Source organism: Apium graveolens, chromosome 10 (assembly GCF_009905375.1).
Source record: "Apium graveolens cultivar Ventura chromosome 10, ASM990537v1, whole genome shotgun sequence".
Taxonomy (NCBI): domain Eukaryota; kingdom Viridiplantae; phylum Streptophyta; class Magnoliopsida; order Apiales; family Apiaceae; genus Apium; species Apium graveolens.
Window position 1 is genome coordinate 106,738,813 of NC_133656.1, and position 22,706 is coordinate 106,761,518.

Below are 22,706 nucleotides of genomic sequence, written 5' to 3' on the forward strand. Positions count from 1 at the left end.
CTCCAGCTAAAGTTAGGATGATTGCGGTTATTAGGATGATAAATGGCTGGCACAGGTTGCTGCAACCTCTAAAAGTTGCTCACAAACTGAGTTGATTCACTAGAAATAGCAGACTGCTCTGTGTCATGGGCACCAGAACAAAGCTCACAGACACTAGTGATCTGATTAACTCCATAATTATCCAAAAAATCCACCTTCACCGTCAAAGCCTTAAGCTGAGCAGCTATAGCAGTAGTTGTATCTACTCCAGAATTCCTGCTACCATGCCCTGAGATAGTCTCTGAGTACGATTCTGGTATTCATTTTCAGCCATCAGTTTAATCAATTCATAAGCTTCATCGTAGCTTTTAGCCCACAAGGCTCCTCCTGAGGTGCATCAAGCATGGGTCTAGAAGTAGCGCCCAATCCATTGTAGAAACAGTTAATGATCATCATGTCAGGCATCCCATGGTGAGGACACTTTCTAAGCATCTCCTTATAACGATCCCAAGCCTCACACAAGAATTCTCTAGATTGCTGATCAAATTGAGTAGGTGCGTTTCTGATCGCAACAGTCTTCACCACAGGAAAGAATTTATTTAAGAATTTTTGGGCAAGATCCTCCCATTTGGTGATAGACCCTTGTGGTAAAGAATGTAACCAACATTTAGCTTTATCTCGCAGAGAGAATGGGAAAAGCCTCAACTTAATAGCATCTTCAGAAACTTCATTGAACTTGAAAGTGTCGCAGATCTCGATGAAATCTCTGATGTGTATGTTGGGGTCTTTTTTCGGAGAACCCCCAAACTGAACTGAGTTTTGTATCATCTGAATCATGCTCGACTTGATCTCAAAGGTATTAGCCGAGATGGCTGGTCGAACAATGCTAGGCTGAATATCATTGATCTTCAGTTGAGAGTAGTCCATCAAAGCCTTTGGATTTTCTTCTGGTTCTCCTATTGCAATAAGAACCTCTTATTCTTTCTCAACTAAGATTTCTTCTTCAACTTTCTCCTCGACTACAACTTCTTCCTCAGCTTGATCCAGTGTTCTCTTATGAGACCGAGAACGTGTATGCATACACGCTCGCTAGAGTACCTGAAACACGAACAAAAATTTAGTAAGTAACAATGTCCGAGTCACTGAACTTTAACGACCAATGATGACAAACATATAAACTAAAACTCAACACCGATATCCCCGGCAGCAGCGTCAAAAACTTGTTAGGGCTAAAACACACACTAATATTCATGCAAGTATACGTGATCGCAAGTAATATAGAATACATTCTAGTTCATTCCCACAAGGATTGGTTTAGGTTAATTTCAATCAATGTATCCATGCAACACTGGTATGGTTATTATCCAATACTAAGACGAATAACAAATTGAGGTTGTTATAACTACAATTAACTAAGAGATTATACTAAACATAAACTAAGAGATTAAAGAGAGTTGAATAATATATGACCCAGACATGGGATTCTAACTTCATTAAATACTTCATTCAATAGCCTTTTCGTTCTTTAACCTTAGCATGCAATAGTGATGACACTAATCAGATAACACAAAACTGATACACACCAACTTTCGTTGTACGAATACCATACTACCAGACATCCACAAAAGAGATAGAAGCTGAATAGACACCAATTATATTGAGACCCTATATGTCTATAGAATTTGACAATATAACGGTTTAACGCACAAGTTATCTATCATGATTACATAGGGCAAGTAAGATGGTTAAAATTACCTACGAATCATACATAACAATTACATGAACCTATGCTAGCATGGAAAGTTCTAAACCATTAAATTCACATTCGCTTCATTAAAGATTAACACACTATCTTATAAGTTCACGACGCTTATAAGATGAATAAGCACAACCAATACTAGGTTATCATGCAATCACCACACACTAAGGCATCAAAACAAATTAACTAAAGAAATCCATAAATAAATCCGTTAGATCCCCACGATAATGATTAGCCCATAATCAGATCATCATCAACGTGGATTTCGATTAAAGCATGGTATAATTAATGTAGTCTTTATATTGAATAAATAATAAAACCAAGTACAGAATAAGAGTATAGGTTCACGAATAAGAAAACTAGCATCCAAAGTCACAACATAAAATAAAGAATCACAAGAATAAACTAGATCTTTTTCACCTTGGTTGAATTGTGTTCTACGGTCTTCTTACGCCTTCTCCTTAAGCTCTGGTACGTCTTGTTATGAAAAACGAACATAAGTTATGTATATATAGCAGTCCATGCAGAGTAGAAATCCAACAGATCAAAATTCCAGAAGAAACATGATTACCTAGCGCGGGCGCGCGCTTCACCGGCGTGGGCGCGCTAACATTCTGCTCTTTGGGCGTGGCCGCGCGCTACTACAGTACGGGCGCACCGTCTCTCTGGAGAAATTTTTGACTTCTTCCTTTCTTGTTGATTTGAGTTGGTCTTTTCACGAGCTTTTATTCTGGACATCATCCTAACACCATATTAACATCAAAATAATGCTAATTCACCTGTATTCCTCATAAATGCCTGAAATACAAAAACACTACAAAAACACTACAAAAACACATTAAAAACACCAACAAATTGAGTACGAAACACCAATTCAAAGCTTTACGGAGCGTCAGAACTAGTAGTATGGCTCACAGTGGTGCAACCGTCAGAACTAGTAGTATGGTTGATACTGGTGGAAGAGCAGGGCATGAATAAGATGACGGTCTTTGAACTGAAGGCTCCGAATGATCAGATGATATCGGGATAAAGGAATTTGCCATCACTGTTATCTGAAATCACGTTGCTAGATAAGAATCTCGAATCTCAATGTGAATCATACTAAAACCTACTATTTAGTCACAGTCAACCTTTCAACGTTCTATTTTTCTATTTCTTAATCCTAATCTTATCCCTCTACCCATTCCCGACAATCTAAGCTTGTGGCAGTGACTTTTTAACTGTACTTCTGATGTCAAACCTGTGGCGCTCTCTAAACCCGGGTCAAAAGTTTGGGGTCCACATCACACACACACACACACCATATTTAAACATGTTTATGAAAATAATAATATATATACAATGACCCTACTTACCATATACCACGGATCGTAACAGTTTAAAGTATGCCCACAAGCCACAACCTTATTTATATTACAAACATACCAAATCCCAGTTTATTTATCTTACAACTGAAGTAAAACTTTATTATAAACTTTCAACATGAACTAAGTCAAACATCTTCTGCTAGCTTATTCCATCTCAACCTGGAAACCTTGCTCGCACACTTTCCTGGGGATCCTCGCTACCACTAATTTCCTTTTTAACTGGAAAAGAACATAAACAAATTTGCAAGAGTGAGCTAACTAGCTCAACAAGTCATAATGCATAATGACAACACTGAGATTAAACAATGATCAACTAAAATGATATAAGGAATCAAGTTTCCAGATAAGCAATGATTAGAATTGATATTCACTTTCATTTTTAAAAACCAAGGTTAGGCTACTGATCAGTCACGCACTAACTCCGAGCAAGGCTCCCAGCTTTGCTCTTTATACTAAATCCAAGGCACACATTGGCCTATTATGACCATGAATCTGGTCCGACCACGAATCTGGTTCATATTTAAAAATAATCCAATTCTATAACGATAACATGATAAGTAATGTAATCAATAAGCTGAATCATAAATAACATTTATCTCAAAATATAGGGAAATTCATTGTACCCTGAAGGTATAACAAGGTAAATAGGAAGATTGACTTTCAATCAATGAAGGAATCAGAAAATAGAAGACCAAGGGTTAAATGGTTACAAGGATTGGTCTTCTATTATACAAGGTATAAAGGTTCTTATGTTAAGCAATTCCATATCAAGAATCAGTATATGGTAGATATTTATTTGTGGAGTAGTATCGTGTATGTGTGGTTTGTATATGAGAATTCAACAATTAACGGTTTACAAAGAATAAGGCTTACAGCTTAAGATCAATAACAATAATCAGGGTTTAGGGTTAAGAACTTCAGAGTACTTGCAATATAGAACAAGAACCATTTGGAATACTTGCAATATATACGAAGAGACTTTGAAAATACTTGTAATACATTACAGGAAAGAACAGAAGCACTTGCCTTATCAATTTGCTTTTACTCTACTTGCACTCATCAATTGGTTCCCACTCACTGACTACTTGCTTTCCCTTCATACGTCTCATTTCCTCTGTTAAACATCACATTTATTCATCCATACTCATTCTCATTTCATTCTATTCGTTACAAGCTTCTATCTACCCTTCGTTTCACCCAAATCCGACGTACGGATTGAAAGTTACAACAAAAACGTCAAACAATGCACATACAGTACATCAATCCGATCACATATAGCATATATCACTTAAGATATTCAATCAAAATGATTATTTAAAGAAGATTCGGGGTTAAAATGATTTCACATGTATTTAATACGAATTTTTGAACATTTTTTCGGAATTAAAACGGGTCTCTAAATCATTTTATAATTAAATAACAGGGTTCGAACACCCGAATATGACTTTAGAATGATTTAATAATAATTATCTAGTTTTGAAAATAATTTAAAATAATATTTTAAAACTCGAAACTATTTTTCAGGATTTTTAAATCAAAATAAATAATTGAATCTAATTATTAAATCAGTTAAAAGCAAATAATAATTAATTAAATTAATTAACCGATTAATATTAAATTAATCGATTAATTAAAATAATTAAAAACTAATTAAAATTAATTGATAAAATAAATCAGATTTATTTTTAAATAAATAAATAATTAAAAACAATTTTTTGAATAAACATTTTTCTGATTTTTAAAAATAACAAAATATCATTTTTAAAATATTTTTAAACAAAAATCTAATTTTTTTATAATTTTAAAATTCCAGGGACTGTTTTGAAAATCCACACAACTACAGGAGCCTCTTTGCATTTTCACCGTCTTCTCCGGCTTCGCCGCCGTTCGTCGGTCGGTCACCATTAACGGCAACCGCCGAGCTTTTCCGGCGAGCCAAATACTGCCCAGAGCGTTATCAAATTAATAGGACTCGATGTTCTTGCTTCCAGGAATCGATCTGCATAGTCAAAACAGTCGAAAAATTAATGAATCGAACGGAATATTCATTTGAAAATTACGCCGCTGCTGGGTTCAAATTTCCGGCGAAACCCTTCCGGCTACCGTCCGTTAACCATATATATCATTCGAATTGTCTTTTGACGATCTACAAGATGATACAATCAATTTATTTGATAACCTCTAACAAAGGAACGCCTAATTTCCAATTAAGAACATTCAAACACATAAACCCTAATTTTAATATTTTGAGAATCAAACTCAATTTTCTATATGTTATTGAACTCCAAATTCATCATATAATATACCAAAATTACCAGGACAGAATTATCTACAAGATTAACCCATCTCCCCAAGGAACTAACAATGAGATTTACAGAAGGGGGGTTGAATGTAAATCTCAAAAAAATTTCAAGTTTTGAGCAGTTTATAAAGCAAAGTGTTATGATGAACAAATGTGTGTGAATTGCTTTGAGCAGGTGCAGACAGATGTATATTCAAGACACAAATATAAAGAACACAAAGGCTTCAAAAACTTTTCTGGTGGATTTGTTGTTCCACCAGAGATGTGTATTTCAGAAAATCTGTGATACAAAGAATTGATCACAGCTGCTTCCTAGTACAAACTAGATGATTTTCTCTCTAAGTTTTTCTAAACAGCTCTGGAAAATTCACACCTAATTACTAGCTGCTACTTGGTTTATATATCACCAAGTTTACAAGTGAAGACAAAGATAAAATGTAATTATAAAATAGTTCTTCACATGTTTCTTCTTCATTTCTCTATCCAATGCAATCTAAGATAATCTGTGAATCTTTGAATACCTCCTTGTTTGCACCAGAATGGAAATGCTGCTTTTTCTTGATTCCTCCAAAAGGCTACCACATTCCAATTGTCTCTATCAACCCATGTGCCTCTGTTAGCTTATGAATTGTCACTATCAACTTCTATGGAACTAAGCATCCGTTGAAGCTTTCATCTGTTGATCGCTTTATCTGTTGATATTTTAGTGACATCCGTTGATGCTTTAACAGTTGAAGCATTATCCGTTGATGCACTTATCCGTTGATGGATGTTATTTGTTGAAGCTTTAGAGACATCCGTTGAAGCTTTATTTCTCATCCGTTGAAGGCCTTTAATCTATCAGTTGATACTACTTCATTTATACAAAATTACAAGGCATGAAATATTTACAATTAGCCCTCCTATTTGCATATCCACTAGTAGTCAACATGACTTATAATTTCCCACAACTTCTAAGAATTATAACTTAAATGCAGAGACTGAAATGTGCTACAATACTAAACTTATTTCTAAGTAAAGCTACTCCATCAACGGATAGCCAAGATGGTCTTATCCGTTGAGGCTACAAACACTAGATTTCTACTTAAGTGTTTTGTTTAACTTATCATCAAACTAATACACATATTCCTAACAATCTCCCCCTATTTATGTCTACTAGAATTGTAGGCATAATAACAGGGTTAACTTGATGACAACAAAACACTTAACAGATATATGAGTTGCAATTAAGTAGAAATTCAAAAGTGCTGCAAAAGTGTATGTACTGAGATAGAATTGAAGATTTACAGTGTTTCCAAGGGTGCTCCTTTAGTCTGAGCAAATCATTTTCTTTTCCTTTGTTCCCTTGTTTTCTTCCCTAGCCTCCTATCATTTTCCTCTACTTGGAGTTGGAGTTGACTGTAGAATTCAGCTTCATCTTCTTCACTGATGTCCAACTTAGATCGCATGTCCTTGAGAGTTTCATTACTGGCAATTTTAAGCTGGTCTTCAAGTCTGAAAAATCTTCTGACTACTTTGTTGTCTCTGAACTCCATCAACCAATGAGGTGATTTATGAATTGTGATTCCATGCTCAGGGATGAGTAATGTTCTAGGCAAGGAATTTGACTCCCACAAATTCTTCCTTATGCTGGCAATCTTGTTGAGAATCTCAGTTTTGGCAGTCCTAGTAAAGCCAGTATCCCTTTTGATAGCTGAGTAGACTCTAATCAAGGTAGAGTAGCCCTCATTTAGAACTTTTTTAGAGTCCAAGTCCTTTCCATATTTCCTTTATATTTGAACACTAGCCTTTCTGGTAGCTGTTTGTAGGCACTTATTCCCCTTACTTCCTCCAGCTCATCCAGGAAGAGTTCAATATCTGTATGTTCTTTTATGTCATAAATGTGAACATAATCATCCTTTAAGGCTTGTGGCTTAGGCTTAGGTTTATGTTTTTGAGTGAATTTACTTGAGGTTAGGGGAGGTGTTGATTTGGATTTTCTTTTCAGTTTCTTTGGTGGTGGAGAGGTAGTTAGGAAGGTAGGCAATTTGATGGTGTCCCAATCAATAGGTTCCTCTTTAGGAATGATTGTTTCACCATGAATGTTTATACTGGGATCAGCCACAACAGGTTCAGGAATAGAAGGTAGTGGTTTAGATTTTGATTGGATTTCCTCAATGTCGTCTTCACTCTTCCTTTTTGCCTTGACCTTCTTTCTGTTCCCTTTCTACCATTCCTTTCTTTCCTCACTCTTTTCCTCCACACTCTCACCGACCATATTCCCCATATCCACATTTATGCTTTCAGTCTTGTCTCCTTCACTCTTGTCTTCAATTTTCTTCTTTTCTTCAATTTGACTTGACTTTAGCTATTTTTCAAGCTTTGCTTGTGCTCTTTTATCAACCTTTAGCTTTTTAGCTTCTTCCTTTAGCCTCTTGGTCTCTTCCCTCTTGGCTATTGAGAATTTGGGATGTCCTTGCATCACACAGATGCTTTTTCCCTCTTTATAGATGATAGCCATATTCATTCTTTCCACTACATCCTTGGTCTCTTTGTGCTTTATGATGTTACCACCCAAAACTTTGTCTTCATCAGGCTTTGGAAGAGGAAAATCCACCTATTTTAGTTGAGCAAAGCTTAGAGGGTTCTTTGTAGAGTCCTTGTTGAATCTAGTGGTTGGCTTAAGTACCATAGGCTTCAGGTTCCTGAAAGAAGTTTCTCCAACCTTATTCCTCATTACTGGCTTGTGCTCCATTGTCATTGGATCAACTTTTGTGCTATGTTTCACAGATAAGGATTTTGTAGTTGAAGAGCCAAACACTTGTTGCATCCTTTCATCAATTTTTATCCTTTGCTCTTTCACCTTCATCTCAGCTGCTGCTAGCTGGATTAGATCAATTCCATCAAGCTTTCCTTTGATTTGAAGTGTTGGAGAAGTAGTGATGGTTGGAACTAGCACTTTTGATATTTGTATATGTTTAGATGGCTCCCCTTCCCCTTCCCCTTTATTCTCCCCCTTTTTTATCATAAAGGAGAGGGGTCAGGCCCTGTGTTTTAGCCAGTTGCATTAGAAGACTAGTCTGAGACTGTTGATTTTAAAGAATGGTGACCACAGAGTTTTCAATGGCTTGAACTCTTTCCTCCAATTTGGCCATCTTCTTTTCAGCATCTGATTCTCTTCTCAGTCTCAGTAATAGTTCTTGTATGGTACCAAAGGGCATGATTGAAACCAGCTTCTCAGAATTGTAGGACTTTAAGTCAGCTATATCCTTCTTGAGTTCATCCACACTTAGATTCTGTCTTACTTGTTGTAGCTTCATGAGATGTAGAGAATCTAGGTGGGCTTGAAGGATAGCCTTGGTACCAGCATTTGAAGTTTCCTAAATGGCCTTTTGGATAGACATGACTTGTTTGACTAAGGATACATTGAAATGCCCCGGTGTAGACTCCTTTGTCAATGCCCATTCAGGTAATTCTGGAATAGAACTTGGGCCTTCAGCTCCCCCTAAGTTCATGCTTCCATCAAAAGAATCAAAGTCATCATCATTAGAATTTACCCCAAATTCTTCAGATGGCTCACCAGCTGTAGAAGGCATCCTATTGACAGCAGCATTATCCCTTTGTAGAGATTCTGAAGTCTGTACTAGATTTAAAGTCTTTTATGCCTCCTCATTGCCCTGAATAGCCAACAGTTGATAGGCTGACACAGGATGAGTAAACGTGTCAGCATCCAAGGAAATGTTATCAATTACAGCTGTGTAATGTTGCTGAAATTGTCTTTCCTTTTCAGCATCATCCACAATCATTGACTCACTAGCAATGGTTGGATCCACCCTTATACCTCTTGTACCTGCTTTTCTCTCAATTTCTCTCTTTTCTTGCATCAGGGGCTCCCCATGGCTCACACTCCTCACACCCTCACCTTCACCTACTAAGGTGGTACTCCTCTCACTTTCTTTTGCCATACTGGAAGAAATAGCATGCATATTTAGACTCTCAAGCTCTCCTTTTTCCTGGGAGCAACCCAGCTTCTCACTCAAGTTTTCACTCCTTTCCCTCAATCCTAGAAGTGATTGTACAGTAACCATGTCTTCTATACTTGGAATTAATTCAGTTGTTTGTGTAGAGACCATCAACGGATAAGGAGTATCCGTTGAAGTTGAAACTGATGGTATCAACGGATAATTGCTGTGAAGCTTATCCGTTGAAGAACAACCACTTGTCAACGGATGAGGAATATCCATTGAAGAAGGAAAAGAAGTAGAAATTGAAAGTGACATAATTTTTGAATCTATGTGGATTGATTTTAATTTAGGTGACACCGATTCTTCAACTAAGTCTGAAAGAATTGGTTGATGATCCAACAAATCATCTAAAAGATGATGATCATCAGTATTTGAGTGGGGCTCCTCCCTGAGTTGTAAAGAGGGAGAATCAGGAATTGATGTGAATATCATGTCCACATCCAGAGATGGTGATGGAGAATTTGGTGATTTATGTGTGTCAATTTTGAGAGAATGGGGCTGTGACTCCACATTTGTTGGAGTCACATCAAGCTGAATTTGAGAAGGCATAGATACAAGTGGTTGTATCTGTGCAGTGTGTGCACCCTGTGTGGAAACTAGGGTTTTGACCCTCTTTCTTTTTATGAAGGCTTTTACAGGTGAGTGTGGGCTTCAGTGTCCCTCCCTCTTTTGTTCTGTGTCACTGGTTGGGGACTATTTTCAATAGATGCACCCTTTTGGGAGGATGCAACTAGGGATGAGTTTGAATCCTTTTCAACCACCACAGTCTTTTGAGAAACTGTGGCTTGGCTAGCTTGGGTACCACTCACCTCTCCTACCTTATTCTGGGGTTTTCTTGATGTTCACCCCTCCCCTCACCACTAACACCCTGTACACTCCCCTCAAGGTTTATGGTAGGTGTTACAACTGTTGTCTTTTGAGAGACAATAGAGGTGGCTTTCTTTGACTTGGTTTTTGAAGCTTTAGGTTTGGTGGCCTTGGTAGGAATCTGTTGGGGTATTAACACAGATTCCATGGCCACACTTGAAGGCAAAGAAGTGAAGGGGTTGGAAGAAGTAAGAGTTAAACAAGTATTTACCTCACTTACCCGAGGTGCATTCATGATTGGTAAGTATACCAATGGCACTTGACTGTTGAGGTTAATTCTCAAAAGGTCTGCAAGGACCCTCTTCTCTTGTGCCCAACATTTGAGTTTATTACTCTCATTAGTTATGACCAAACCTTCAGCAACACGGTTAGCCAATAACATAAAGAATCTAGCATAGTAGATGTTATGAGGTCTATTAGCCTTGTTACCTAACCTAGTACCCAATTCTAGCATAACATAATTGCTAAAATTAAAATACCTATCAGAAACCAGCATATAGAGCATATTAACAAGAGATGGAGTTATTGCATCAAAATTAGTAATTTTCCCAGAGAAAACCTTGATAAAGGCATCACCAAGAAAACTCCATTCTTTCCTAAGGCCCTTTCTCCTAATACTGCCTAAACTAGCAGAATCAAAGGAATAGCCTATGGAATCTAACATGCTAGATACATCATTATCAGTGTGTGGTGTCATGGCATTATTTTCAGGTAATTTAAAACAGGATTGTATATCATCACAGTTAATACAGTAATCCTTACCTTTGAGAGAGAAAGTGATGGTCATATCAGTGGGGTTGAACTCTGCAGTTGTCCACATTTACTCAACTACCTCACAGTAAATCACTGGGGCTTCCAGCATTGCATAGCTTAGTTTGCAGTTTTTGATGAAGTCCATCATCTTGCGATAATCTGAGTGGGCTTCATTCTTTTACACCAAAGCTACGAAATTGTTTTTCTCATAGACAAACCCAGATTGGGACATAATATTTACTACTGCTGCCATTGTTGTGAGTAGAAGTTGCAGAGAAAGGTTGAGAGTTTTGGGAGAGAAAGAGAGTAAAAGCTTTTGAAAATTGCAAGAAAGCGTAAAGTGAAAATAAGAATTCAAAGGGGCTTTTAAACTTTCTCAAATTAAAATATAAAGAGAATAATTAAACAATATTTTTAAGTGAATTACAGCCGTTTGAGAATAATAAAAAAAATTGTAAGTATTCTAAAACTGCCTTTAATACAAATACATACAACTGTGTATATATGTATGTATCAACAGTTAAGTAAATAAAATCAACGGCTGTGACTCACTCAAAACGACTGATGTGACACTTCAACGGATGAGGTAAACAGTTATCCGTTGAAGATTTGCACAATTTTATCCGTTGAAGGATAAAATTACCAGAAATGTATTTGTCTTTCAACGGATAATGGACATCCGTTGATAGAACAATTTTGGCTTTCAATGGATAGGGAATATCCATTGATAGAATAAACTTTACTAAAAGCCAACTTTGTTCTTGCAACAAATTCATTTCAGGCTACAAAACAAATTACAATTAGAACATGAATTTAGGAATAATTAAGCATACCTAGCTCACTTACTAATCTTGTGAATGTTGATTCATCAAGTGGCTTGGTGAATATGTCTGCAATTTGTTTTTCACTGAGAACAAAATGAAGTTCCACTGTACCATTCATCACATGTTCCCTTATAAAGTGGTACTTGATGTCAATGTGCTTGGTTCTTGAATGCTGCACTGGATTTTCAGTAATGGCAATGACACTTGTGTTGTCACAGAATATTGGTATTTTATCAACATTTAGCCCATAGTCAAATAGTTGATTCCTCATCCATAATATATGTGCACAGCAACTACTAGCAGCAATGTACTCAGCCTCAGCTGTTGATGTAGAAACAAAATTTTGCTTCTTACTGAACCATGACACAAGCTTATTCCCTAGAAATTGACAGGTGCCAGTTGTACTTTTCCTGTCTATTTTGCAACCTGCATAATCTGCATCTGAGTAGCCAATTAGATCAAAAGCAGACTCTCTAGGGTACCAAATTCCTAGATTTGGAGTCCCTTTGAGATATTTGAAAATTCTTTTAATAGCAACTAAGTGAGATTCTCTAGGATCAGCTTGGAATCTAGCACAAAGACATGTAGAAAACATTATATCAGGTCTACTAGCAGTTAAATATAAAAGTGAACCAACCATGCCTTTATAGCTTGTAATGTCCACAAACTTTTCAGCCTTGTTTAATTCAAGCTTGGTGGCAGTGGCCATGGGAGTTTTTGCAAATGAACATTCCATTAAGTCAAACTTCTTTAAAAGATCATAAATATATTTAGTTTGACTAATGAAAATTCCACCACTAACTTGTTTAACTTGTAAACCAAGAAAATAAGTTAGCTCTCCCATCATGCGTATTTCATATTTACTTTGCATTAACTTAGCAAACTTCTTACAAAGTTTATCATCTGTAGTGCCAAATATAATATCATCTACATAAATTTGAACAAGTATTGTAGAGCCATTAACATTTCTAAAGAAAAGAGTTTTGTCAACAGTACCTATTGTGAAGTAATTATCTAGGAGAAATTTTGACAAAGTCTCATACCAGGCTCTAGGTGCTTGCTTTAGTCCATAGAGTGCTTTCAACAGATAGTACACATGGTCTGTAAAATTTGGATCTTCAAACCCTGGAGGTTGACTCACATAAACTTCTTCCTCCAATTCTCCATTCAAAAATGCACTTTTGACGTCCATTTGATAGACTTTGAAATTGGCATGGGCTGCATAGGCTAGAAAAATAATGATGGCTTCAAGTCTTGCAACAGGAGCAAATGTCTCATCAAAATCTATTCCCTCTTGTTGAGAGTAGCCCTTGGCAACCAATCTAGCTTTATTCCTTATGACAATGCCATTTTCATCCATCTTGTTTCTGAATACCCATTTTGTGTCAATAGAACTTTTGTTCTTTGGCTTGGGTACCAGCTTCCATACTTTGTTCCTTTCAAATTGGTTTAGCTCCTCTTGCATTGCTAAAATCCAATCTGGATCCAATAGAGCTTCTTCCACTCTCTTAGGTTCCTCTTGTGATAGAAAACTACTGTATAGACATTCATCTTGAGTAGCCCTTCTAGTTTGCACCTTAGATGTTGCATCACCAATTATTAGTTCAAACGAATGATTCTTGGTCCATTTCCTTTGAGGTGGTAGATTAGCTCTAGATGAGGTTGCCTCAGTATTGTCATGATGTGAGATAGAGTGTTGATTGGTTGAAACTCCTCCTGAGTTACTGGTCCTTTGTAAGGAAAAGGGAGTTCTATCAACTGATGATGTAAATTGATTATTCGTTGATGAACTATGATCAACGGATGCTCCATTATGTACTTTAACGGATGATGCACTTTGTCTTTCAACGGATGATGCATTACTTCTGTCAACGGATGCTGAATTATGACTTTCAACTGATGCAGCATTTTGTGCATTATCCAAAGGCATATTTTGAATCCTTTTTGAAGTGTCTTCTCCATCATTCTCATCTTCACTATCATCATAATATATCTCAATGTTATCAAATTTGAGTCCTTCATGATGTCCCTCATCTGTTAGTCCATCAATCTTTTTATCATCAAACACAAAATGCACAGATTCCATAACAATGTTGGTTCTTTGATTGTAGACCCTATATGATTTTCCAGCAGAATAACCAACAAAGATCCCTTCATCAGCCTTTGCATCAAACTTTCCTTTGTGATCAGGTTGGTTCCTTAGAATGTAGCATTTGCAACCAAAGACATGAAGGAAGTTTAAGGTTGGTTTTCTTCTCTTGAACAATTGATAGGGAGTCACGCCTTTTTCTTGATTGATTAGAGAAATATTCTGAGTGTAATATGCACAGTTTACTGCCTCAGCCCAAAAGTATGTTGGGAGTTTTGACTCTTTAAGCATTGTTCTTGCAGCTTCAATTAGTGATATGTTCTTCCTTTCCCCCACACCAAATTGTTGTGGAGTCCTTGGAGCTGAGAACTCATGCATGATCCCATTTTCTTCACAGAACAGCCCCATGGTTGAATTCCTGAACTCAGTTCCATTGTCACTCCTGATATTCCTTACTTTGAAATCTGGATGGTTGTTGACTTGCTTGATATGATTGATAATGATTTCACTAGCTTCATCCTTTGATCCAAGAAAATAGGTCCATGAAAACTTTGAGAAATCATCTACAATCACTAGGCAATATCTTTTCCTTGAAATTGACAATACATTGATTGGTCCAAAAAGATCCATGTGTAGCAGTTGTAATGGTTCATCAATTGATGATTCAAGCTTCTTACTGAATGATGCTTTCTTTTGCTTTTCTTTCTGACAAGCATCACACAGTCCATCCCTTGAGAATTCCACTAGAGGCATTCCTCTAACTAAGTCCTTTTTGACTAGATCATTCATTGTTTTGAAATTCAACTGGGACAGCTTCTTGTGTCATAGCCAACTTTTATCTTGACTTGCTTTGCTGAAAAGACAAGTAATTGATTCTGCATCTGTAGAGTTAAAGTCAGCCAAGTACACATTCCCTTTTCTAACTCCAGTTAGAACCACTTTGTTATCCTTTTTACTGGTGACAACACAAGCTTTAGAATTGAAGGAAATAGTATTCCCTCTGTCACATAGTTGACTGATGCTCAATAGATTGTGTTTGAGACCATCAACTAATGCAACTTCATCAATGATGACATTTTCTTTTGAAATCAAGCCATATCCCATAGTGAACCCTTTGATGTCATCTCCAAAGGTTATGCTAGGGTTAGCTCTCTCCTTGAACTCTGTGAGCAGGGTGAAATCTCCTGTCATGTGCCTTGAATAACCACTGTCCAAGTATCATAGATTCCTTCTTTTTCCCTGCACACAATAAAATCAAATCAAGTTGATTTTGGTACCCAAGTTTCCTTGGGTCCAGCCTTGTTAGTCTTTTTCCTAGACTTCACACTTCCTGCACCTTTTGACTTAGGTAACTTTGAGTCAACCTTGATCTCAGATGTAGTTGGTTGAAGTGTAGGGTTAGTCACAGAATCATTTAACACATTTGATTGAATTTGATAAGGAATAGATTGTGCAAGCATATTATTCCACATAGGCATGTTGTATGGCATTTGAAGCATACTAAATGCAGCAAAATAAGGATTATTAACATATGGCATATTTGCAAAATGTGCATGTGAATTCTGTTGAGACATAACAGGCATATCATACAGTGGTGACATAGACATGTTAGGCATGGAAGGAGTTAAAAGCATGAGAGCATTCTTAACAGATTTGCAGTTAGCAAATAGATTATTAACACTACTACAATGCACACAACTTTTTCTAGGAGCATACTTATCAGGTGTGTAATTGTTGTGTTTGTTAATCCCTACCTTCCCATTTCTATTAGATTTTCTTTTAGTTTCCTTTTTATCCTCAACCAACTTAAGCCTATTTTTCAACTGATCTAAAGTCATGTGTCCTATATTCACCTTACTGGCATCTTTGGATGTGCTAGCTTCTTCTTTGATAAAGTTCTTGGAAGTTGAACCAAACTTCTTACTGAGATTTTTCAAATTATTCCTTTTAGAATCATTTGCCTGTTTCAATTGATGAGCCTTCAACGGATGCTCCTTTTCTTCCTTCAACGGATGGCTTTCATCATCCGTTGATTCTACATCCGTTGACAGTCCATCAATTAACTCTATTTCCTTTTTGTTTTTCTTCCAGGCATTCTCACAGAGTGATTCAATTCCTTGAACCTTGACAATTTGAGCACTAACATCCCTAGATGTTTTCCGGGACTTGATTACCTCTTGCTCACGTTCTAGTTGTCTGGAAAGAACTTCTACTTTCTTAACAGACTCTTCTAGTTCACTCTCAACAGATAAACATTTGATTTTAATCTTTTCAAGCTCAATTACCTTACCCTCTAACACATCATTCCTATCACTTAAAAACAAATTATTCTTTTTAATTCTTGTGTTCTTTTTAGCCAGTGATTTAAGGGAAACACGTAAATGATATAATTCATTGGACATATCATGTATAGCTTCATTGCATTCATTTTTAGAAAGCTGAGAGAGGTCAGTAGTAATTACCTGGTTGCTTGATGAACAAGTTTCATTTTCATCAGAATTAGCCATCAGGGCTAAGTTGACATATTCCATATCATCATCTTCATTGGCTCCATCAGCTGCCCAATCATTTTCCTGAGTCAGAAAAGCCCTTTCCTTTTATTTGAGCAATTCGAACTATTTCTTTTTATAATCCACTTGCTGAAACTTCTTCTTTTCGGAAGTTGGCTTTCTGCACTCACTTGCAAAGTGTCCACTTATGCCACAGTTATAACACTTGAACTTAGATTTGTCCACCATGTTCTTGTTTGGCTTAGTGGCTCTAATGTTTTTCTTGAATTTCATCTTTGCAAACCATCTGGACAGAAAAGCCAGATGTTCATCAACATCATCAGAGTCATCTTGACTGGAATTGTCTTCAACCTCATCAACTTGCTCATTTCCCTTACTTGATTCTGATTTGCTTGTGCCAGTTTTGAGACTTGGCATTGTCTTTTCTTCATTCCTAGTTTCAGTTCTCTCATTGTCAGCTACAAGTGCAACTGATCCACCTTTTCTCTTTCCCTTCTCCAACAGCTCATCTTGCTCCATCTCAAGTTCATAGGTCTTCAAAATTCCATATAATCTTTCAAGTGTGAAGTCCTTATAATCTTGAGAATTCCTTAGTGAAACAGTCATAGGCTTCCATTCCTTTGGTAGAGACCTCAAAAATTTTAGGTTGGAATCCTTGACTTGGTACACTCTGCCATACAACTTCAATCCATTCAACAGTTTCTGAAATCTATTGAAGGTATCATTCAATGATTCTCCTTCTTCAGAATGAAAATATTCATATTGTTGAATGAGGAGCTGCATTTTATTTTCTCTAACTTGTTCAGTACCTTCACAGATAAGTTGCACAGTATCCCAAATTTCCTTAGCAGTTTGGCTGTTAATGACATTATCAAACATATCTTTGTCTAGCCATTAAACAGAATGTTCATGGCCTTCTTGTCCTTGTGAACCTCTCCAATATCTTCATCAGTCCATTCTGCTTTTGGCTTGGGAATAGACTGTCAAACAACAACTGTGGCAGTGGCAGCTGTAGCCACTTTGTGAGGGATATGAGGACCATTCTCAATGCAGTTGATGTAGCTTTCATCTTGAGAGAGAAGATATAGATGCATCTTCACTTTCCAGTGATGATAATTATCTTTTTCCAGGATGGGAATCTTCACTCCAATATCCTTCTTACTCATGATGTTAGTAGAATAGATCTTTAAACTCTTTGTATGTCAAGAGCTCGCTCTGATACCAATTGTTATCCCCAAGGAACTAACAATGAGATTTACAGAAGAGGGGGGGTTGAATGTAAATCTCAAAAAAAATTCAAGTTTTGAGCAGTTTATAAAGCAAAGTGTTATGATGAACAGATGTGTGTGAATTGCTTTGAGCAGGTGCAGACAAATGTATATTCAAGACACAAATGTAAAGAACACAAAGGCTTCAAAAACTTTTCTGGTGGATTTGTTGTTCCACCAGAGATGTGTATTTCAGAAAATTTGTGATACAAAGAATTGATCACAGCTGCTTCCTAGTACAAACTAGATGATTTTCTCTCTAAGTTTTTCTAAACAGCTCTGGAAAATTCACACCTAATTACTAGCTGCTACTTGGTTTATATATCACCAAGTTTACAAGTGAAGACAAAGATAAAATGCAATTATAAAATAGTTTTTCACATGTTTCTTCTTCATTTCTCTATCCAATGCAATCTAAGATAATCTGTGAATCTTTGAATACTTCCTTGTTTGCACCAGAATGGAAATGCTGCTTTTTCTTGATTCCTCCAAGAGGCTACCACATTCCAATTGTCTCTGTCAACCCATGTGCCTCTGTCAGCTTATGAATTGTCACTATCAACTGCTATGGAACTAAGCATCCGTTGAAGCTTTCATCCGTTGATGGCTTTATCTGTTGATGCTTTAGTGACATCCGTTGATGCTTTAACAGTTGAAGCTTTATCCGTTGATGCACTCATCCGTTGATGGATGTTATCCGTTGAAGCTTTAGAGACATCCGTTGAAGCTTTGTTTCTCATCCGTTGAAGGCCTTTAATCTATCAGTTGATACTACTTCATTTATACAAAATTACAAGGCATGAAATATTTACAATTAGCCCTCCTATTTGCATATCCACTAGTAGTCAACATGACTTATAATTTCCCACAACTTCTAAGAATTATAACTTAAATGCAGAGACTGAAATGTGCTACAATATTAAACTTATTTCTAAGTAAAGCTACTCCATCAACGGATAGCCAATATGGTCTTATCCGTTGAGGCTACAAACATTAGATTTCTACTTAAGTATTTTGTTTAACTTATCATCAAACTAATCATATTCCTAACACCATCAAATCACATAAACAACATCAACATAAAAAATTCCTCTATTAATCACTAATTAATTCGAATTAAAACAAATAAATAAGAAAATAACCTTGATATCTCTACTGAAATTGATGATTGATTCTGATAGAACTTTTCGAGAAGTTCGATTCAGTATATGGCAAACTTGATTCCGATTTCGATAACACTTTCGTTTTTGGGTTTGATTCTCAAGAACGCAACGATTTAACGAGTTTTTCTTTGTAATTTATCGATTTTAACTGATCGATTATGATTATACAAATAAAATGAAATAAGAAAAGTGCTATTTATATTTATTGAATATTAATACCCGTTGGATCGTATTGGATCAAAAAAATAAGTTACTTAGCCACTAAGTAATTGTAAAAAAACGATCCGATTTGATACCCGTATTGGATAATTATCCAAACCGGGCTTCTTATAAAATACTTCATACGAAAATAATGTAATAATATCTCGTCTTTCGAGAATACGGGTTTTATTAATCTACCGAAATAATTATCGTATCGAAAATTTTACGCCTGGACGCGTACGGGTCAAACCGTAATCCAAATTGAAAAAGTTAAAATACGGAAAATGTCTGGAATAACCAGATTAGGTTAGGAAGGTATTTTATGAAGAGTTTCGGGTTGTAAAAATGTAAAACGATTGAAGTTGGACGATTCCCGGTTTAATAAAACAGTTTTATAATTATACAGAAAATGATTAATAAATTATTTTAAAATCATATAACAATCCAAAAATTACCAGAAAAATATCACAATTATCTATATTTTATTCTGGACATAATAAAATTAACATACTTATTTTTCATCACATATATACATCTAATTATCAGTACCAATCATCAGATAATTCACCAAAAATTCACATAATAATCACATAATAATCATTTATTGATAAAAATAATTACACGCTATATCCCGAATATTACAATAATTCTCAACTGCAAGAAAAAAGGGTTATAAACAGCCAAAAATGGTCAGAAATGACCCTTGTCGGTTGGAAATTTGTGCAAAAACAACCCCCGAACGACTGATATAATCGGTTGTTTCAAATCAGGCTAGTTTTGACCCATTGATTGGAAGTAAAAGTAAATTCAACCCTTGACCGATTGATATTTTTGGTTGTTATAAGATTCAGATTTTTAATATGTGACCCCACAATTTTACAATAAGAAGCCACGTCAAAACTATTTCTAACCAATTTGCAGTTGTAAGTAGACACAAGAAGTTGGTCGTTTATATTTGGTTGTGTATATAACATTAGGCCCAAAAAGACTAATCAAACTTGATTGAACAAAAGCGACTAATGTTGAATGAAATGGTTGGAAATTACTTGAATTTGGTCAGTTTTGCTGAAGAGAACGATTGTAAATGGCTTGGATTTAGTCGATTATATTGAAGAATCTGGTTGAAAATGGCTTGAATTTGACTGCTTTTAATGGAAAAGTATGGTAAAATAGGTTTAATAATTTGGTAAATTTCAACAACAAATACATACAAATCAAATTCTTTTGAATGCAAATAACATAATCATATAAATGTTTTTCAATATCATCATAAAAAATAAGTGATACATTAAACTAAAATGAAAATAAATTATTACTAAAAAAACTAAATTAAATTGCAATAGAACTAAATTAAACACTAAATTGTTGAAGTCTTTAATCTTCACCATCATTCCATTCTCCAAAAATGAGTCATCTTCTTCTTCACCATCACTGTCTTCAACATCCGTTGGAACAAAATGATTTTTTCAATTACCTACAATTAAACCAAGAATTGATTAATATATGAACATAATTGTAATATTGAGGATGAATATAAACACAAATATCTAAAAACATAAATTTGTATAACTATACATTCAAAACTAGAGAGATAAACAAATACACAATCACGATTTAGTTCGTGATGTGTTTACCAATTAAATTTGAAGAAGTTGAAGTTGATTATATCTAAAATTGGGTATTGTAAAGATAAATTTGATCAAATAGAAGATATTCAAAGGAATCGTGTGGGAAAGACTGCATATTTAAACACTAAGTTGGGTTAAAATCCAACCGAGTGATCCAAAAAATCGGTTGGTTATGTAATTAGCGGTTTATTCAAATTTTCACGAAAAATGAACTTCCTCCTTAGACTTTCTTGAAAATTAAAATTTTATGAGCTAAACTTAATTTTTTCTTGTAATTAGTCACTTTTGAAACATTGTTTGATTTTGAAATGGTCATTTCTTTGTTGGTTTTAAATCAGAATGTTCAGAAATCCGGATGCACTTTTTTATTTCCAACTGATAGAAGAAGAAGAAGAAGAATAAGAAGAAGAAGAAGAGTTGGGCCAAGAAGATGGCCGGGTTTGCTTTGAAGGTGATTGATTTTGAGGCAATATCGGTCGCTTTCTTAGGAAAATTAATGGTAAAATTGGTTGAAAATACACTATATCCAACCAACAAAAAATAATTCCAACTTATCTTTTTAGAATTTTCAGAAAACTGTCACTACAATCCGGTGACTACGGTCCTAAGTTCTTATTCGATATTTTCACAAATCATGACACAAATCAGAGATCTCAAATTATCGTCTAAACATCACACATATACATCGATACATATTCAATATCATATAATAATATCAAATATATGATCACTTAGCCCAAGTTTTGATAATCGATTATATACACATAACACACAGTTTTGAAAACACTAGTAAGATCGATCGAAAACTTACCTCAAATTCTGACCAGATCTGAATTTCGTCCTTTTGACCCTCTAAACGATGTTTTCTTGAAAAATACGAAACACAAAAGTTGTATAGAACGAAAAGATCTTTCCGAAAAGTCCATAATCAACGAGTTCTGACTTACGATGATTTTTCTACGAATTTTACAAGATTGCGGATTTTTGAGAGAAAAGGCCCTACGAATTTTAATAATAAAGACAAGGAAAACGAATACGGTGTATTTATAACGATACAAAACCCTATTTCTTAACCTACAAGTTATCCATATTAGAATCTGATCCAAATTTTAGGCCCATTAGTCTAATTAAATTTTAAATCCTAGTCCTTATCTTATTTTAATATTTTTTCCTATTATTCTATTATTAATCGAATTCTAAAAATTACGGGATATTACATACTACCCTCCTTAAAAAGAATTTGGTCCCCAAATTCACAACAAACCTAAAATTCGTGACACGTCTACCTCTTGATCTAACAATGGTCAAACTATGGTCACAAGATCGAATCCTAGGGAATGTACTAGTCCCATACCTAATACACTACAAAAGACGGCCTGCTCTGGATACCAACTGTAACCAGCCTGCACTTTCGGACTATTAACTCTCAATCAAAACTAATACGAAATACAAATATTAATCCAAAATTCTATTACAAAGATGACTATTACAAAAGCGCAGCTAAACGTGGAAGTCCAAAAGTCAATATACTTCAATTTTAAGTCTTCTAATTTCAATGATATCCAACTCGAAATCTTAGACGAAACCTGAAAAATTTAAGAATGAGCTATACAACCCAGCAAGAAAATAATCGATCCAACTAGTAGGCCAAGTAACATGTACACATATAACAAAATACGATAATCTATACGATACGATACACTAAATAAACACTTTCGATACACATTCTTATTCTTATTCTTATTCGATACATACGATACACATAACACATAAACAACAATAATTCAAAACCCATAATTCATGCCACGACCAATACAAACCGGTGATAACAGTCCTAAATTTTCAGAAAACTGTCACTACAATCCGGTGGGCGGTGACTGCGGTCCTAAGTTCTTATTCAATATTTTCACAAACCATGTCACAAATTAGAGATCTCAAATTATCGTCTAGACATCACATATATACATCGATACACATTCTATATCATATAAT

General features: G+C 35.5%; 1 non-coding gene across 1 annotated transcript; it reads left to right on the top strand.

The window, feature by feature from the left end:
• The first annotated feature begins 442 nt into the window (after positions 1 to 442).
• Positions 443 to 549, top strand: LOC141694778 (small nucleolar RNA R71). The gene has a single exon (XR_012564061.1). It is a non-coding gene; the product is annotated as a small nucleolar RNA R71 (small nucleolar RNA).
• The last annotated feature ends 22,157 nt before the right edge of the window (positions 550 to 22,706 follow it).